Below are 19,930 nucleotides of genomic sequence, written 5' to 3'. Positions count from 1 at the left end.
AGTCCATGGGGTCACTATGAGTCGGACGCAACTGAGTGATTCCACTTTCACTTTTCACTTTCACACAATGGAAAAGGCAATGGCGACCCACTCCAGTGTTCTTGCCTGGAGAATCTCAGGGATGGCAGAGCCTGGTGGGCTGCAGTCTATGGGGTCGCACAGAGTCGGACACGACTGAAGTGACTTAGCAGCAGCAGCAGCAGCAGCAGCAACTTTATCATCTATGTGGTCATGTCACTAAGTCATGTCTGATGCTTTGTGACTCCATGGACTGTGACAAGCAAGGCTCCACAGGGTTCTCCAGGGAAGAATGCTGGAGTGGGTTGCCATTTCCTTCTCCAGGGGATCTTCCTGGACCAGGGATCAAACCTGTGTCTCCTGCATTGGCAGGCAGATGCTTTACCACTGAGCCACCAGGGAAGCCCCATAGCCTCATTACTCTGCCTGTGAGATGAGAATCTCATTCTCATTTTGCAACACGGCAATTCCTTTGCAGTGATATACCACCCTTGTTTTTTTCCATAAGAAATGTGAACCCTTCTGGGTTGTCTTAGGATAGAATTTGAATTCCTAATATTTCCATGTCTTTCACTGTCTTTTTGCAGATAATATAAGACTTGGACAGTGCTGGATATTTTTTCTGTTCTCAGCTTTGCTACTTAATAACTGCAAAGTTGGGAAAGTGATTAAATTTTTAAAACCTTAATCTTTAAGTTTGTAAAATGAAGATAGTGGCTACATTATTTAGGATCTTAGTTAATTTCAGTAAAACATTCAGAAAAGTTTCAGTAATAATTCTTAATGAATGGTAGCTATTTACTCTTGCTGTTATTATTACTCAGTTCAATTCAATTGCTCAGTAATGTCTGACTCTTTGTGACCCCATGGACTGCAGCACACCAGGCTTCCCTGTCCATCACCAACTCCTGGAGTTTACTCAAACTCATGTCCATCAAGTCGGTGATGCTATCCAACCATCTCATCCTCTGTCGTCCCCTTCTCCACCCACCTTCAATCTTTCCCAGCATCAGTTTCTTTTCAAATGAGTCAGTTTTTCGCATCAGATGGCCAAAGTATTTGAGTCACTAATATTAATATTGTTTTAATAACAAGCAGCAATATTTTATGAAAAAAAATTGGTACACATATAAAAGGATCTGAAAAGGGCACTGTCCAAACCTAACTTCGAAACACCATTTAATATGTTTACATTTTAGACCTTGGTGAGGGTACAGGAATTATTTTTTCTTGCTAAATAAAAAAAGGCAGGCTTTGCAGAATTTTAATGTTACTATTTTAACATTTATTATTCAGTAAAGTATGTTTCCAAAGGGAAACTGAGATCTCTGTATATCTGCAAGTCTCTATGTATCTGTATATCTCTGTATATCTGCAAGTCTCTGTATATTTAAACATTTTTCCTTCCTGTTAAAAGTAAATAAGTAAAAAAAATCCATTTTTCATAAAAGGAAAACTGAATCATTTACTTTTCTTACCTCTGATGATCAAAACTGGAACCTAACTTGATATCACATAGTATATATATATTCATGAGCTTGAGAAATTTCTGTTCTGCTCCCATTAATGAAAACACAAGCATGATTTTAATTAGCCTGAATATATCTTGCAAAAGCATAAATCCCTTAATCAAATGTGAGAAACGAAGGCTGGTCACCTCCCCTTGCTAAATTTATACTCTCCTAAAAAAATCTTATTCTTTCCTCTAATTATGTCTTCTACTTAGAATTATAGTTTCTGTAACAAATATAAAATAATTGAAGATAAAATTAATCAAAGAAACACCTTTCATTTCTCAATATATAATACTATTTTAATAGTTATATGAATACAATTGCTTTTATATCTCCTTGGTAGGGGATATTTAAGTTGTCTATTCACAATTACAGGCACTTTAATTCTTGAATTGAGTAGATCTCCAATCAAAACCACTAGTATTTTTGAAGGGTTTTACATTATTAAATTCACTGAAGCAATTATCACCCCTTCCTAGCAAGTCTGCAAATTCTTTCTCTTCTTTTAGTCATTGTAAGGAATTTTTTTATTTTTAGTAATGCGATCCCAACTTCCCCTAGAATCATATTTATTATGATGTGTTCCATTCTGATTTTTGAAGGGAAAATGCATGCTTATATCCACTTTTCTATTTAATCACATTGTTATTCCTTCTAGGGCTTCCTTGGTGGCTCAGTCGGTTGTGAATCCTCCTGCAGTACAGTAGAGCCGGGTACACTCCCTGCATCGGGAAGTTTCCCTAGAGAAGGAAATGACACCTACTCCAGTATTCCTTCCTGGGAAATCCCATGGACAGAAGAGCCTGAAGGTCTACAGTCCGTGGGTTCCTAAGAGTCAGACACGACTGAGTGACTAAACCACCATCCCATCTAGGACCAAATACACTTGCAATTTAAACCAACATATTTTCTCTGCTTTTGGAAAAAAATGTAAAAAATTACTAGGCATTATATCTAAACTAAGATTTTGGTTTCATTCACATGATGTAAAAGGGCACAGAAGTAAGTTAAATTCATGGAAGTAATATGAATGTCTCAGAATGCCAATTACTTAATTATTTGGTAAAATATTACATTTTGTGATGATGTTTGTTATTTCCACAAAGTTCAGTTCAGTTCAGTCTCTCAGTCTTGTCCGACTCTTTGCAACCCCATGATTTGTAGCATGCCAGGCCTCCCTGTCCATCACCAACTCCCGGAGTTCACCCAAACTCATGTGCATCGAATCGGTGATGCCATCAAGTCATCTCATCCTCTGTCTTTCCCTTCTCCTCCAGCCCCCAATCCCTCCCAGCATCAAGGTTTTTTCCAATGAGTCAACTCTTCGTATGAGGTGGCCAAAATGTTGGAGTTTCAGCTTTAGTATCAGTCCTTCCAATGAACACCCAGGACTGGTCTCCTTTAGGATGGACTGGTTGGATTTCCTTGCAGTCCAAGGGACTCTCAAGAGTCTTCTCCAACACCACAGTTCAAAAGCATCAATTCTTCGGCACTCAGCCTTCTTCACAGTCCAACTCTCACATCCGTACATGACCACAGGAAAAACCATAGCCTTGACTAGACGGACCTTTGTTGACAAAGTAATATCTCTGCTTTTGAATATGCTATCTAAGTTGGTCATAACTTTCTTTCCAAGGAGTGTCTTTTAATTTCATGGTTGCAATCACCATCTACAGTGATTTTGGAGCCCAAAAAAATAAAGTCTGACACTGTTTCCACTGTTTCTCCATCTATTTGCCATGAAGTGATGGGACCAGATGCCATGATCTTTGTTTTCTGAATGTTGAGCTTAAACCAACTTTTTCACTCTCCTCTTTCATGTTCATCAAGAGGCTTTTTAGTTCTTTTTCACTTTCTGCCATAAGGGTGGTGTCATCTGCATATCTGAGGTTATTGATATTTCTCCTGGCAATCTTGATTCCAGCTTGTCCTTCTTCAAGACCAGCGTTTCTCATGATGTACTCTGCACATAAATAATCAGGGTGACAGTATATAGCTTTGACGTATTCCTTTTCCTATTTGGAACCAGTCTGTTGTTCCCTGTCCAGTTCTAACTGGTGCTTCCTTACCTGCATGTAGGTTTCTCAGAGTAACTCACCCTTAATTTTTAAACTGTCAGATATTTTTTCCCCAATATTTTCAGATGATTTATTTTTTATCTTTTATAAAACTTTGTTTGATTTACCTTACATTTCAAGCCCAAATGTGTGCCCTTCAGTGGTTTTCCCTTCTTCATTTACACACTTTATTCTGTACTCCAGATATTCTTTATATTTAATATGTCAGTACAGTAAAGAATGCCAAAGTCTTAATTCCAGGAAGACTGACCTCTTCTGAGTCCCAAACACATATACAATTTACACTATTTTTGTTCAATTTACTTTATTTAAACAATGAACTTATTTTTGTTAAGATTTAATTTCCCAAGTGACACTTTAAAGGTTAATAAAAAATAAGTGAAAAATTAATATCTACTGATTAACTAATGATGGTGTGACTTTGATGCTATAAAGATACACTGATTTAAAGAATTAATTTGAGACAATAATTTGGAAATTATAAAACACGTAAAAATGGCTCAAATTATTTCTCTATTTTGGAGAAGAATCTCAATTTGTTAATAAGATAATGCAGAAAATCCACACACATATCCCCTTGCCTCCAACCTGAAAAGAGATGAATTAATACTCCTTTTTTTTTTTTTTTTTTTTGTACTTTGTAAGGACAAAAAGCAAATTGCTGAGTGGCTAGTAAAGGAAACTTATTTGGGCTACCTTACTGTTTGCTACAATGCATAATAATGCTATCTTTATTTTTCCAACATTCTTCATATTACGTTAGAATTGGACAGATTGCCTCATTCATATTCTCACTACTTTCATTCACAACAAAATAGATGCATGCCAAACTAGTTTCTGCTTTGTTTACAAACTATTTTAGCAAAAATTAGAGTTCATAATTCTTTAATAGCCAAGATGATTCATGGGAGAAGACTGTCTCTACCCCATTGTAAGAAACGAGTGGAATGCTAACTTATCATCTTTATTATATTTATGAATAAATAAAATGGAGTAATAACAGTTCATAAATCACACTAAAATTGTAAGATATGCATCTTCTGTTACAGTGTCACATAATGGTGCCATATTTTGTGACTTGAATTGCAATGTGCACAGAATATGGGAAAACAAGACTGTATACTCAATATCTTCTAGATACTGATCTTGATCTTACTGGTAAACTATATAAACAGAACATTTTCATGACAACCATGGAATTCTAACCTATAGACAGTCTTAACATTCCATTTTGATGTCACTTGTGTTATATTGGTATGCAGCAGAAGTACCTGAAATTTAACAATAAAAAGGCAAATTCTCACTTTGCATAAGTATCATAGCTTATAAATTAGACTAATAATTTTGAAAAAAACAAGTTATTGGCTCAAATTTATTCCTGTGAGGTGGGATATTATTAAACACATTATTAAACACATAGAGAATTTATGAAAAATAAGCATACTATTCTTAATTATTTTAATGATTATTTCTTTTTAATTTAATTGCTATTCAACAAGGGATTTAATGTTTAATATTACTAATGAAATTAAATAAAAAATGATATATAGCACCATTAAAGTAGCACATTAAAAAAATGCTAGTGCTAAAAATAACTCTACTTAGTAGGTACCAAGGGATGCATATGAAAACCATATTTCACAAGATAGTCTTTCTATTGAAAACTACTACACTATGAGGCATATTAGTTCCTTTCTCCTATAGACATATAAGTACAAAGCATGTTGTTTTTCAAATTATAAAGTATACTCTTTATCGGATATTAAAAGTTGTGGCTATATAGCAGAACAGAATAATTTGAAGTATTTTTTGCTTTACCATATACGGAAACAAAAACAAAACTTTTGCTTGACCTGCTTGAATTGCAATAACAAAATTGCCCGCCATTATGAATGCATTATCCATATGCCAATTTAAAATAATCTTTAAAATGATTGAAATGAGGGTGATAATTTATATCATACATGAAAATACAGGCACATTCTTGGAGATGGAAGAGAATAAACAAAATACAGCTATTTCAGAGGATATTTTAGAGATTCTCTAAACTCTTATGAATATAGGTACTTTTTAATTTTAATAGTCCTTTAAAAATCATCATTAAGGGTTAGCCATTTACTGTCTTAAGGACCGCAGAAAATTATGTATTTCACATATAAGATTATACTGAAAAAACTAAAGGAAAGATTACTGCATTAAATGTGTTCAGTTGATATTCTGTCTTAATGAACATGTCAGTCATTTTGTTTGATTTTTTAATTTATTTTTTAATCACTTTTGGATTTTAAATCAATAGCAAACATTTTCTGTGAATTTTAATTATTTTCCAGAGAGTTGTATATAATAATGATATTTTTCACAAAGCCATTTGGAAATATTTCCCATACAATCCTGAAAGCAACTTTGAGATATAAAATCATAGAATTAAGTAAGCCATTTCCTAGACTTATAGTGGCAACATAAAAATTTAAAGAACTAAAAATAATAAAAGTGTTTGGTACATTAAATATGTTCTTATTTTCTACCAATACCTGCCGGGAGAAATATCAATAACCTCAGATATGCAGATGACACCACCCTTATGGCAGAAAGTGAAGAGGAACTCAAAAGCCTCTTGATGAAAGTGAAAGTGGAGAGTGAAAAAGTTGGCTTAAAGCTCAACATTCAGAAAATGAAGATCATGGCATCCGGTCCCACCACTTCATGGGAAACAGATGGGGAAACAGTGGAAACAGTGTCAGATTTTATTTTTCTGGGCTCCAAAATCATTGCAGATGGTGACTGCAGCCATGAAATTAAAAGACACTTACTCCTTGGAAGGAAAGTTATGACCAACCTAGATAGCATATTCAAAAGCAGAGACATTACTTTGCCAACAAAGGTTCATCTAGTCAAGGCTATGGTTTTTCCTGTGGTCATGTATGGATGTGAGAGTTCGACTGTGAAGAAGGCTGAGTGCTGAAGAATTGATGCTTTTGAACTGTGGTGTTGGAGAAGACTCTTGAGAGTCCCTTGGACTGCAAGGAGATCCCACCAGTCCATTCTGAAGGAGATCAGCCCTGGGATTTCTTTGGAAGGAATGATGCTAAAGCTGAAACTCCAGTACTTTGGCCACCTCATGCAAAGAGTTGACTCATTGGAAAAGACTCTGAAGCTGGGAGGGATTGGGGGCGGGAGGAGAAGGGGACAACAGAGGATGAGATGGCTGGATGGCATCACTGACTCGATGGACGTGAGTCTGAGTGAACTCTGGGAGATGGTGATGGACAGGGAGGCCTGGTGTGCTGCGATTCATGGGGTCTCAAAGAGTCAGACACGACTGAGCGGCTGATCTGATCTGATCTGATAATTACTGAGGTTTTACTATTAGTAATACCCATCTCCTGCATACGGCTACTTTAGATAGTGTTCAGGGACCTCATAGGTGTGGCTAAAAGGAAATTTTACTCATGTACAAGTCCTTGTATGTTTCAAACATTCTAACTTGCTTGCTAACCTGTCCAGTAAACTAGAGGCATCATCTCAAGTCCACAGTTTGCTAATAAAAATGTCATCAGTAATTCAATGTTACTGCAGTTTTATTGTTTGATATAAAAATAAAACAATATTAATGCAAGTGATCAAACACCAAATGCCATTTCTTCAGACTCAGAATGATGTTTTATAGAGAGACTCTCCTAAGGTACAGTATTTTTTGAACAACATGAACAGCAACATTTTATCAGTGTCATGGCTATATTTTTGATAGTGAATGATATAAACAGGGACAAGGAAAACTAGATAAGGCCCATAAATTTTAAGACAACACACAGAAATGTAACTCACATTTTACTGAAGTTTACTTGGAACTAAATTGGTTGACACTCTTATGTCCTATAATCCCAGTAAGCACACAGACATGCAACACAAGTAACAAAATTCCATCCATTAAAATAACTGTTAATCTGTAGTCCCAACAGTGCGATTTATTATTAAATTGATATGACCAATTTTAGTTCATACAGATGAAAGTGAAACAAATGTCTACAATTTTATAAGCTGATATGACAAATTTTAAATAAAGCAAAAAAATGGCAGTCACTAATTTCTGCCTTTTAAAAAGTAAATCCGTAGGTTTGAAAACTCATTTGCTTATTTGCTAAAAAAGAAAAAAAAACTTTAAGTATCACTGTAGGATATTTGGCTTAATTATCCTAAATAACATTTACTATATAAAAGATAAAGTATAATGATAACATAAGGGAACATAACACAGACTGAAATATATCTATACTGACTTTATATACATATATATAGATATATGAATGTGTGTACCTATGTTATATGTATCTCTACATATTTAAAACATATCTACATTTTTCTAAGAAAAATAAAAAACTCAGATGCCACATAGACATAGAAACAGACAAAAAATCAATATAAAATTAAAATCATAAATTTAAAATACTCATAAATTAAAATTTTACTCTCATTTGAAGTTAAAATATGTTCATCCCATTTGAAACACAAAAGTTTACATTGATTTATTTTTACTATATAAAAGTTCATAGAAATCAATAGTCAGACAATTCAATCAAAAACTTGGTAAAATACATATGTAGACATGAGGTAGTGGCGGAAATTCATTCAAAATGGCTTGTAAGCATATGGAGTAATTCTAAACATACTCCAGAAATGATGTATTATTATTTACATACACTTGAAATTTAGGCACTAATCTTGCATATAAGCTATATAATCTGCTTTAATCTGTCTGATTAAACTTAAAACCTCACTAACTATTCATGAGGGAAAGTGAACATATGCGTTACACTAAGTCAAAATATATCAGTATAATATGCCATGTGTCATGTGATAATTATATATATATATATAATAAACAAATACAGATCAATATCTTCAGTTAAATTATTGTATAAATCTTTCAAATCAACTCTCTGGTAAAATTAATTTTGGCAATAATTTTCTAATTTTAAAATCCTATATTAGAAGAAATGACAACAGTTTTAAGGAATGAATGGGGGTAGTAAGAAATAAAGGAAAAAAGAAGAAAACCAGAATGTGGTATAAACTGAGCTTGAGAAAATAAAATTATGCTGATTATTTGACTTTTCAAGTGACTTGTCCCAAATGTTTTCCATTTAAACCTCAGTTTATCTCATGAAAATTGAAGAGTGAAGCCATTTACAAAACAAGAGATTGACAAGGTACATATCTAGTTTACAAAGAGAATTCACTCTGAAATTGAAAATAATGGAGGTAATACACTCAGCAGGCACTTTATAGCACTGTGGATCTATTATGTACAAATCTTTGGCTTGATTCTAATATACGTTTCTCATATGATGGCAAGCAGTCAATTACATTGGCCTCCTTAAATCAGGTATTTGTAGTACTGGTAGTCTGGACACAGCAAAAATTACCTCCAAGCTACTGCTAATGTAATTTCTGAATGATTGCCCTTCTCTGCTCACTGGCATGTTTTGTATATTTGAATCTAATGGAACTAAACATAACAGAAGATTCAGGCAAGGTGCCAGAATCCTTCACGATTGACCCTGTTTTGAATGCCAACTCCTGAAGGAGCTTCAAGAGCAGACCAACCTCTCCAGGTGATGTTTAAAATAGATTCTGCTCCTAAGCAACACAACACAGTGAGACACCTGAGGCAACTGGGAAGAACTTCTCAGAGTTTACACGTGTTTAACAGTTGGCAAACATTGCCATTTGTCACCTGTCTGGCTTTTCCTGGTGAAGTCTATGTAACACAGTGAATTTTCTCAGAGAAAGCAGTTGGAGTGCTAGTCAAACAATCCACTATTTTGGAGGGCTTAATAATTATGAGAGAAAGCAGTTGGAGTGCTAGTCAAACAATCCACTATTTTGGAGGGCTTAATAATTATGAGAACCAAATCAATAATTAACAATTTTGTGGGACTTATAAATTATTCCAATAATTCTGCTGCTGCTGCTGCTAAGTCGCTTCAGTCATGTCCGACTCTGTGCGACCCCATAGACGGTGGCCCACCAGGCTCCCCCATCCCTGGGATTCTCCAGGCAAGAACACTGGAGTGGGTTGCCATTTCCTTCTCCAATGCATGAAAGGGAAAAGTGAAAGTGAAGTTGCTCAGTCGTGTCCGACTCTTCATGACCCCATGGTCTGCAGCCTACCAGGCTCCTCTGTCCATGGGATTTTCCAGGCAAGAGCACTGGAGTGGGGTGCCATTGCCTTCTCCATCCAACAACTCTCAGTGTAACAAATTCCACAAAAGCATTTTTGAGCCCTGAAAGATGACATTTAAAGCAGGTAAAGCTGTAGAACACATTACTATGAGAATTACTTGGAAAAGAGGGAAGATTATGGAAAAGAAAAGTATTGGGAAGATTTTTCCCAGCAAGGGCTAGTGTGAGAAAGGTAATCAAAAATGTTTTTTATCCAGTAGATGTGAAAGAAGGCTATTGATAATTTTGCATCAAAATGGTCATAATACACTCAAATGTGGTGCAAAGAATGTGCAACTTGTGTATGGAATCCAAAGTCATAGATTACAATATAGAAATATCCCTATTGCATATATCTTCATTTAATTCCACATGGATGGTCATCTTGTCCGTTTTGAAAGACAGCACAGCCACTGAACAAATTGCAAATGCGCAGTGGCTTTAGGTATCAAGTGATGCTGGAATTTTTAGGCATTAGAAAAGACCCTGAGAACATTTCTTCTCCAAATAACTACATATTATATGTAGGAGTTTGGGAAGGAAATACATTTTTTGAATGTCTTTCTGTGCATACTCAGTTGCTTCAGTCATGTCTGACTCTTTGCGACCCTATGTACGGTAGCCCGCCAGGCTTCTCTGTCCATGGGATTCTCCAGCAAGAACACTGGAGTGGGTTGCCATACCCTCCTCCAGGGGATATTCCCGACCCAGGGATCGAACCCCCATCACTTATGTCTCCCGCATTGGCAGGCAGGTTCTTTACCATTAGAGCCACCTGGGAAGCTCTGTCCACATTTACTGGAATATTGGGCTTCCCTGATGGCTTAGTCGGTAAAGACTCCACCTGCAATGAAGGAAACCTCTTTCAGTGCAAGAGACACAGGTTTGATTCCTGGGTCAGGAATATCACCTGGAGGAGAAACTGGCAAACAACTCCAGTATTCTTGCCTGGGAAATGCCACGGACAGAGGAACCTGGTGGGTTAGAGTCCATTGGGTTGCAAAGTGTAGGACACGACTGAATGAATGAGCATGTACACAATAATAATAAATATTGTTTATTGTTAAAATGAAATTTTTGATACCCTACTTGTTTTGTTTAGATAATTGAATTGTGATTTGTTTTCACCAATATTACTTTCATACACACAAAAATACACTGGAAAAACAATTCAATATAAATTGTAATTTAGTGTCATGTAATTATATTTTATTATAGTTATGCAATTGATAAGCTAAACATCACCAGACCTGTGATAAACAAGAAAAAAAAAAAACTTGAAAATCTGGAAGCCATAAACAAAGAAACAAAGAGAAATATTCTTCCTCCAATTCAATGAAGTATTATATTTAAGCAGAATCTGTATTATTATGGGTAAGTAATTGGGCAAATAACATTTCAGGAGTGATTATTGTTAACATATTCCTAGAGCAGTTATTTTTCACACCAATGATAAACTCAAAAGAATGACAGAAGGGAAAGAGAGGAAGTATTAGAGGAGAGGGAGAAGGGAGTGAGGGAGATGGAGACAGAGGAGAAAGAAGATAGGGAGGGGAAGCAGGAAAAGTAGAAAGAAGAAGAGGAATAAGTAAAGAATGAAAAGAATAGAAAAGAACAGAATAGAACACACATTTCAGGAACAGTGGTATAAAGCTCTATTTCAAAGCAGTTTTTTAATGGCATGGTGTTACACATGTTGAATTATTATATTATTCTGGAATCAGAAAGCACAAATACTTCCCACATATTTAATAGTTTGTACTTAGGTAATTTCCCAGGTGGCTCAGTGGTAAAGAATCTGGCTGCCAATGCAGGAGATGTGGGTCCTATCCCTGGGTCAGGAAGAGGAGGAAACAGCAACACACTCCAATATTCTTGCCTGGGAAATCAAATGGACAGAGCATCCTGGAGGGATACAGTCCATAAGGTCACAAGAGTTGGATGTGATTAAGCACTTTGGTAATTACTATTTTTAAAAATAAAAATTGTTTTACAAATGTAGCTTATGTAATTTTCATATTTTCTCTATTTCATATAGTCCACTGTGCTAGAACTAAATCATAGTAAAGGAGTAAAAACCCTCTGATTACAATTGCTTTGTATAAATAGAACATAAATGAACTTACACATGAGAAAATGGAAACTGATTCACATGGAGGACAGACTTGTGGTTTCCAAGGGGGTGAGATGGGGAGGGATGCATTGGGACTTTGGGGTGAGCAGATACAAATCTATTTATCTATATAACAGATAAACAACAAGGTCCTTACTGTATAACACAGGGACCTATATTCAATATCCTGTAGTAAACCATAATAGAAAAGGAAAAACAAAAGAAATTGCTTTGTATTACAAGATCTGCTCTACAAGAAGGTTAATTAAAACACTGATAAGTATACAAAAATATACACTAAAAATAGTTAAACTAATTTCAACCAAATTTAGAGCTTTGGAATTGCAATAAGAAAGCAAACAATAGGGCTTTTATGTAAATTGTGTATTTCAGTTTTGTACTTAATTAAAAAAGAAGTCTGGATTAAGTACATTCTATTTTGTGGTTCATTACAAATTTGCATTCTATTCACTTCATATATGGAAAAGTTTAACTGTAGTTATTACTGTCATTTATGGGTATAGTTATGGTGATAAGGTCACTACCAACATTTTCTCAATTTTTTTAAAAAAAGTGATTCCAACAGTGTTGTTTCTATAATAAACTCTAAAATTAGCACCATTGACATTCATTATGTGTTTAATTTGTATCTATTTTTATAAACTATCATACTACTAATCAGAAAGTGGGCATTTTCCTGCATTTGTGTTAAATATCAGAAATCAAGAATAATATTTTGACGAGTATAGAATGTGTACTCTAACATGAATACTTACAAACTTATTCCAACATTTATAAAGATATTTAAATACTATTGGATGTTAAACCATTTTACCAAATTGCATTTATATGTGGATTTTCAGGTATGTATGCAAATATTTACATTTATTATAAAATACTACATGCATGCTAAGTAGCTTCAGTCATGTCCAACTCTGTGTGACCCTAAGGACTGTAGCTTACCAGGCTCCTCTGTCCATGGGATTCTCCAGGCAAGAATACTGGAGTGGATTGCCATTCCCTCCTCCAGGGGAGGGGTAGTATAAAATACTACTGCTACCCTTTTATTTTTTTTAAATTTGAGGCTATTACATTCAACCATAACTCTCTGCATTCATTTTAGCAAGAGGAAGAACTAATAAATATTAAGTACTTAGCTTACTTAAAAAATTATTTTTAATTAAAGGATAATTGGGGCCTCACTGGTGGCTCAGATGGTAAAGAATCTGTCTATAATGTGGGATATCCAGGTTCTATCCCTAGGTCAGGAAGATCCCCTGAAGAAAGGAACTGGCATCTCACTCCAGTATTCTTGCCTGGAGAATCCAATGGACAGTGGAATTACTCTACAAAATATTGTGTTGGTTACTGCCATACATCAACATGAATCAACCATAAGTATACATGCGTCCTCTCCTTTGGAACCTTCCTCCTACTTCTCATCCCATCCCAGTCCTATTTCTGATCAGAAATAGATGGAGAAACAGTGGAAACAATGTCAGACTTTATTTTTGGGGGCTCCAAATTCACTGCAGATGGTGATTGCAGCCATGAAATTAAAAGATGCTTACTCCTTGGAAGAAAAGTCATGACCAAACTAGATAGCTTATTAAAAAGCTGAGATATTACTTTGCCAACAAAGGTCCATCTGGTCAAGGTTATGGTTTTTCCAGCGGTCATATATGGATGTGAGAGTTGGACTGTGAAGAAAGCTGAATGCTGAAGAATTGATGCTTTTGAACTGTGGTATTGGAGAAGACTCTTGAGAGTCCCTTGGACTGCAAGGAGATCCAACCAGTCCATTCTGAAGGAGATCAGTCGTAGGTGTTCTTTGGAAGGACTGATGCTGAAGCTGAAACTCCAGTGCTTTGGCCACCTCATGCGAAGAGTTGACTCATTGGAAAAGACTCTAATGCTGGGAGGGATTGGGGGCAGGAGGAGAAGGGGACGACAGAGGATGAGATGGCTGGATGGCATCACTGACTCGATGGACATGAGTTTGAGTGAACTCTAGGAGTTGGTGATGGACAGGGAGACCCGGTCTTCTGTGATTCATGGGGTCACAAGGAGTTGGATATGACTGAGCTACTGAACTGAACTGAACTGAACTTAATATAGTTACACCAAAAGCATAGATAATGACGATGTCCATATTCTAATCTCTTGTTTTTGAATCTACTCTTCCACAGTCTTTACTATGATGTTAGGGTTGGGAATCCTGCCTCCACCTCATTCCCAGTTCCTTTGCCAGATGACTTGCTAGCTGATGGTTGAGAGCACTAGAGGACTTCTTCCCCATTTTTGTGCAAACAGAGGGAGTATATTTCAAGCATTGTTCTAACCTCCAGCTTCTCTTAACTACATCTGAGCAAATCACTAATAAATTCTTTAAAAGGAAAAAAAAAAAAGTAGTTTGTTGAAAGGAAGTCACTCAACAAGTGTGAACAACCTTCACATATATGGTGAAGAGTATTGTAGGCAGAAGACACAGTAAGTACGAAGGCCCTGAGGCAGGAGCAGAGCCCTATGTTGGAGGAATACTAGTTAGGTCATTTTGGCTAGAGCACAGTGTGTGAGAGGAGGTGCTAGAGAAAACATTAGAAAAATAACAGAATGAGTACTATGGTGAACCTTGTCAGTTATAATTTGGATCTTGGGTTTTAGTCCTGGAGAGATGAAAAACCACAGAAGTGTTTGAGAAGAAGGTGGATGCATTCTCATTTAAAATTGAGCTCCTATGAAAGACGAATAGACAAAGTCCAGAATGCAAACTGCGTGACAGTTGGAGACTATGTTTCAAATAAAGGATGAAGATAGCTTTGACCACTATCTGTCTGTGAACACCAATCCTCAGGTCTTGTTCTGGAGCTGGGTTTTATGGCAAGAGTGCATCTCAGATTTTCCTACTTGATTCAGTGCAAATATTTCCTGAGTTATCTGAGTTGCAGGAATCACTCAACTGGCTTCTGGATTTCCTTGATTGGAAATTGATCAATGTGTACCTTTATAGTCAATGTTTCCATGGGAGGAGAGAAATTCAGGAACCTTTTATGTCACCATCTTGGTGACATCAATCACAAAGGGGATATCCTATGTTTTGAAGAAGAGTAATGAATAATATGTTTGAAGTCCAATGAACTAGTTCTGTCATTATACTTCAGTGTTAATTCAAGTAAAAATGTCTGTTAATGACATCCTCTGTATAAGGTGTTATAAAAAATTCATTTATCAGTAAGATATAATGCCAGTCTTAACATTTTTACAGTCTAAAATATGTTCAATTCTCCAATAAACATAACATCAAGCTCAAAAATCTGCTAATCTGAATAACAAATAAATTACAGAAATTAATAGAACATAATTGAACTCAAAATAAGGGAAAAATCCATTCTAAAGTGTATGCTTTGAAATTTCAGCCCTATTTTAATAACTCAAGTTTCATACTTCTGAAGAAAATCATGAAATATGGAATGAAGAGAATATTGGAAATGCAGTATCATTTCAATCTCCCAGGCATTATTTCAAAGACAAAAGTGCTTAAGTCACTTTAGATGAATCTTTGGAAAAAAAACAGAGAAATGCCCAAGAGTCAACATTTGATTTTTATTAAAACGAAGTCTGCATTTCAGCTAAACACATAATTCCTTAGGAAGTGATTATTAACTGTGCTCTATAGAAAACCTTATGATACATGATCTCAATAAGAACTTATGAATCTAACTTTGGTAATAACATATGACAGGATTTCAACTAAAGATATTTCAAATGAAATTACATGTATCTATTTATTAGAAATATAATTTACTTATAAAACTTTATTTGCATAAATTTATTCTTTTTTTGTCGGAGAAGGCAATGGCACCCCACTCCAGTACTCTTGCCTGGAAAATCCCATGGACCAAGGAGCCTGGTAGGCTGAAGTCCACGGGGTCGCTAAGAGTCAGACACGACTGAGCGACTTCACTTTCACTTTTCACTTTCATGCATTGGAGAAGGAAATGGCAACCCACTCCAGTGTTCTTGCCTGGAGAATCCCAGGGACGGCTGAGCCTGGTGGGCTGCCGTCTATGGGGTCGCAGAGTCGGACACGACTGAAGTGACTTAGCAGCAGCAGCAGCATTCTTTTTTTGCTTTCTTCTAAAGAATGTCACATTTTTATTTAATAAAATCATCACTGTTGTAAAGAAATAGAAAGAAAGCTTTTCATATTCCAGAGCCTTTAATAGAGTTATTAAGCTCTATAACTTAATCATATCAATCATCTGAATGATATAAATAAATTTCTGGATTAAATTTAAGCTATGCCTAGGGTTATCCACAGTTAAGAACCTAAGATGTATATGCTCTTAATGCTAAAAAGACTTTCACTATTGGTTCAGAACACTCCCAAGGGATGTAAATAGGGCTAGAGAGTTTATATGATTTAGTCAATGAAATTTAGTGATTAGTGGCAGAATCAAAACTAGGGTGAAAATTACCATACCCTAATAGGATTAGCAAATGACCAGTAAACACACAGCTAGTTTTTCTTCTCTTTTAGTAGAACCATTAATCTAAGTGACTGCAGTGTTAACTCAGCCTAAGAGAAACTTCATAATGCTTCACATCACAGTACATCAGGCTAAACTAGCCCATTCACACTGGCCTATAGAAAACTTTGGCAAATTTGAACTACAACTTTCCTCCATATTACCATGAATCTATCTATCTATCTATATATTAGTATATATTATGACTGAAAAAGTTCTATAAATTTTTACTGTCCAAAGAACTATTTTATTATAGAAATGAACAGTTACAACTAGAAAAATGCTACATGTAAGCTTCAGTTATACACAAATACACAGGTGTGCAAGGGCAGATATATGTTCAACATTTAAATGAACAAATCTTGCATGGGTCCATGAAAAATTTAGCATCTTTACATGAAACCCCAAGAGCTTAAACTTGGTAATTTACCTTTTGTGAGGTAGGTCATTTTAATATCAGGAATATCTCATTTTCCAATTTTAGTTTATTTTTAATCATTAATATTTCAAACCCTAAATACCAAGAGACTCCCAAAAGTGTTTTCAGACTTGTTCAACAATTTCAGAGGATATTTCAAATCAGAGCAAAAATAATATGTCTACAACCTCTGTGGTCCTTTCTTATTTTACACAAAGAGTACTTGTGCATAAATACATGCTAAAAAATCTATTTTCACTTGATTTCACAGACATTTTCATTTCTGGACACCACTCTTGTAACTGACTCCAGTGAACAAAACGTAAGGTGAAAATAAAAAGGGAACTTAAAGATAATGGATCAAAATACTTATTTTGTGGTCATACTTTTGTCATGCTTGCAGATGAATTTACCCAATAGTATTTCAAGGTTTTTTCACTATGCTATGTATTGCTGTGTATTAACTGTGGGTGAATTTATAGATTATCATGCACCCCAAATTCAGTCTTATTCTCTGTTGCTTATCAGAAAAATAAATAAGCATGATTATAAGTACTGTTTTATTTAATCATTTACATTTCAAGTAAACATAAGAATGCTCTCAATAAAAATATTATGTTATGCAGAAATTTAATCTTTCATTTTGTGCAACTTTACTCAACATTTTATTTTACTTTTCTTCCTGCAATTTGCCTCTCTCTAAATATGAAATGTAAACCTTTGAACTTAGATATAGTAATGAATCATAAACTCTGAACAATTTTTTCTATGAAAACTCGAAGAAAATATTGTACCCTGTTGCCATACAATTGTGATTACATGACTGATATCTCTTTTACTGAGGAAAAAAATGACAAAAAGTATCACTGAAGCATAGTGTCAATTAATTTTAAATTCATAGAACAGCTGTGAATGTTAAAGACATGCAGTTCTTCTCTGGACCCCTGTGAATTATCTGTCATGGTTAAAAGAAGAACAATTTGCCACAGGTAGACCCAGAGGCTATGGACTCCTAGGAAAGCAAAGAAAGAAACTGGAGGAGTCAGGAAAGAGTGTGATTGCAGACAGCTGCATGGGGAGAAGAGATAAGGTCGGAGAAGTGGAGGTGGGGTGAGCGCTAATAAAAGCACTGACAGAAGAGACTGACTGTGTAGAGATTAGGTTTACAAAGATCTGTATCCATAACTCAAATCTGGGAGAAGAACATTTCTAGACATCAAAGAGCCTCAAGGAGATGGTTTGCTTTTTAATACAATTCAAAAAGCAACAATAAAATGCCAGTCCTGTCACTACTTCCTAGGTGTCTGAAATGATACGATTACATTTCATGGGTGGAATCGTCAAACAACTGTGTTTTCCCAAAGGGTAGGAAACACAAACATAGCAGAGTTAACACTACTCCATTTGCTGTTGTCGGCTCAAAGTAAAGGTTCTGAAATGAACATTACTACCTGTGGTTGACTTTTACTAGAAAGGTAGCAAAGACATTTCTCTACTTTACTTTTATTATAGTTTGGTATAGTAAGCATTTTAATTGCAGTGAAATATACCTACAGCCTATTACTTTATTCCTATCTCAAATCCAGCATCTGTATAGCAATATCTATGATTCTAAGGCAGAAGAAAGAATAGAATTCTAATGCAAACAGTGGGTTATGAGAAACCACTTAGAAGAAGTATCATGAATGCAGCTGTAAATAATAGCTCCACCTAAAAAGTGGCACGGTTGGAAAGTATTCCAGGAATAGCAATATAATTTATAAAAGCCTTCAGATCTGAAACACATGGTATATATAGGGAGTTTCAGAAATTCAATATAATTTGAGCTAAGGATGCATTAGACAATGGTGGATTAAGTTAAATATTAAAAAAAAAAAAAGAAAAGATTTATTTGATTACTTTGTAAGAAAGAAAAGCAAAAACCTTAGTGGTAAAATAATGAGAACATTTACCTTTCATGGATCTGTGATTTGGACAGGGTTAGGCAGGGGCAAATCATCTCTGCCCCACTTGGCATCATCAGAATTATCTGAAGGCTCCACAGTCATATATTGGGCAGTCGATGTAGGCAGTCAACTAGGACTACACCTGGGGCTCTGATCAAAACTCCTACAAGGAGATGTTGGGTTCCATTGGTGGGCATTCAGTTCAGTTCAGTCTCTCAGTCGTGTCTGACTCTTTGCGACCCCATGAATCGCAGCACACCAGGCCTCCCTGTCCATCACCAACTCCCGGAGTTCACTCAGACTCAGGTCCATCGAGTCAGTGATGCCATCCAGCCATCTCATCCTCTGTCGTCCCCTTTTCCTCCGGCCCCCAATCCCTCTCAGTATCAGAGCCTTTTCCAATGAGTCAACTCTTCGCATGAGGTGGCCAAAGTACTGGAGTTTCAGCTTTAGCATCATTCCTTCCAAAGAAATCCCAGAGCTGATCTCCTTCAGAATGGACTGGTTGGATCTCCTTGCAGTCCAAGGGACTCTCAAGAGTCTTCTCCAACACCACAGTTCAAAAGCATCAATTCTTTGGTGCTCAGCTTTCTTCACAGTCCAACTCTCATATCCATACATGACCACAGGAAAAACCATAGCCTTGACTAGACGGACCTTTGTTGGCAAAGTGATGTCTCTGCTCTTCAATATGCTGTCTAGTTCACCCAGACTTAAAAGCCATGCACTGTTAGGTTTGTCAAATGCTATTCATTGGAAGTCAATCACTAAATCTAACCTATATGCATGAGAGGGAAAATTAGACCCCATCTCTCAATGTATAAAGGTTTAAAATGCATTATAAGAAGATCATGCATATTTTCCCATAACCATCTTTGAAAAATAAAAGCTGGTACTATCACTTCATTTCTCAATTAAAAATGCTAAAATGCATTCCAATGGCTTTCAAACAAACAGTTTGTACTGTCATACCTGGCTCACACTTTGAGCAGAAATGGCCAGAGGGCCTGTGTTTATTGAAAGGGAGATCCCTTTAAAAGCCATTGTAGAGCATAAAAGTAAGATCTTGAATTATAACAGAGGCTGTGGGGA

General features: G+C 35.8%; 1 non-coding gene across 1 annotated transcript; it reads right to left on the bottom strand.

The window, feature by feature from the left end:
- Positions 1–347: 347 nt before the first annotated feature.
- On the bottom strand, positions 348–420 carry TRNAG-GCC (transfer RNA glycine (anticodon GCC)). Its single transcript has one exon. It is a non-coding gene; the product is annotated as a tRNA-Gly (tRNA).
- Between the last annotated feature and the right edge of the window lie 19,510 nt (positions 421–19,930).

The sequence above is a fragment of the Bos taurus genome, chromosome 20 (genome assembly GCF_002263795.3).
Source record: "Bos taurus isolate L1 Dominette 01449 registration number 42190680 breed Hereford chromosome 20, ARS-UCD2.0, whole genome shotgun sequence".
Classification (NCBI taxonomy): domain Eukaryota; kingdom Metazoa; phylum Chordata; class Mammalia; order Artiodactyla; family Bovidae; genus Bos; species Bos taurus.
Note: the sequence above shows the minus strand (reverse complement) of the source record. Positions and strands in the feature narration are given on the sequence as shown.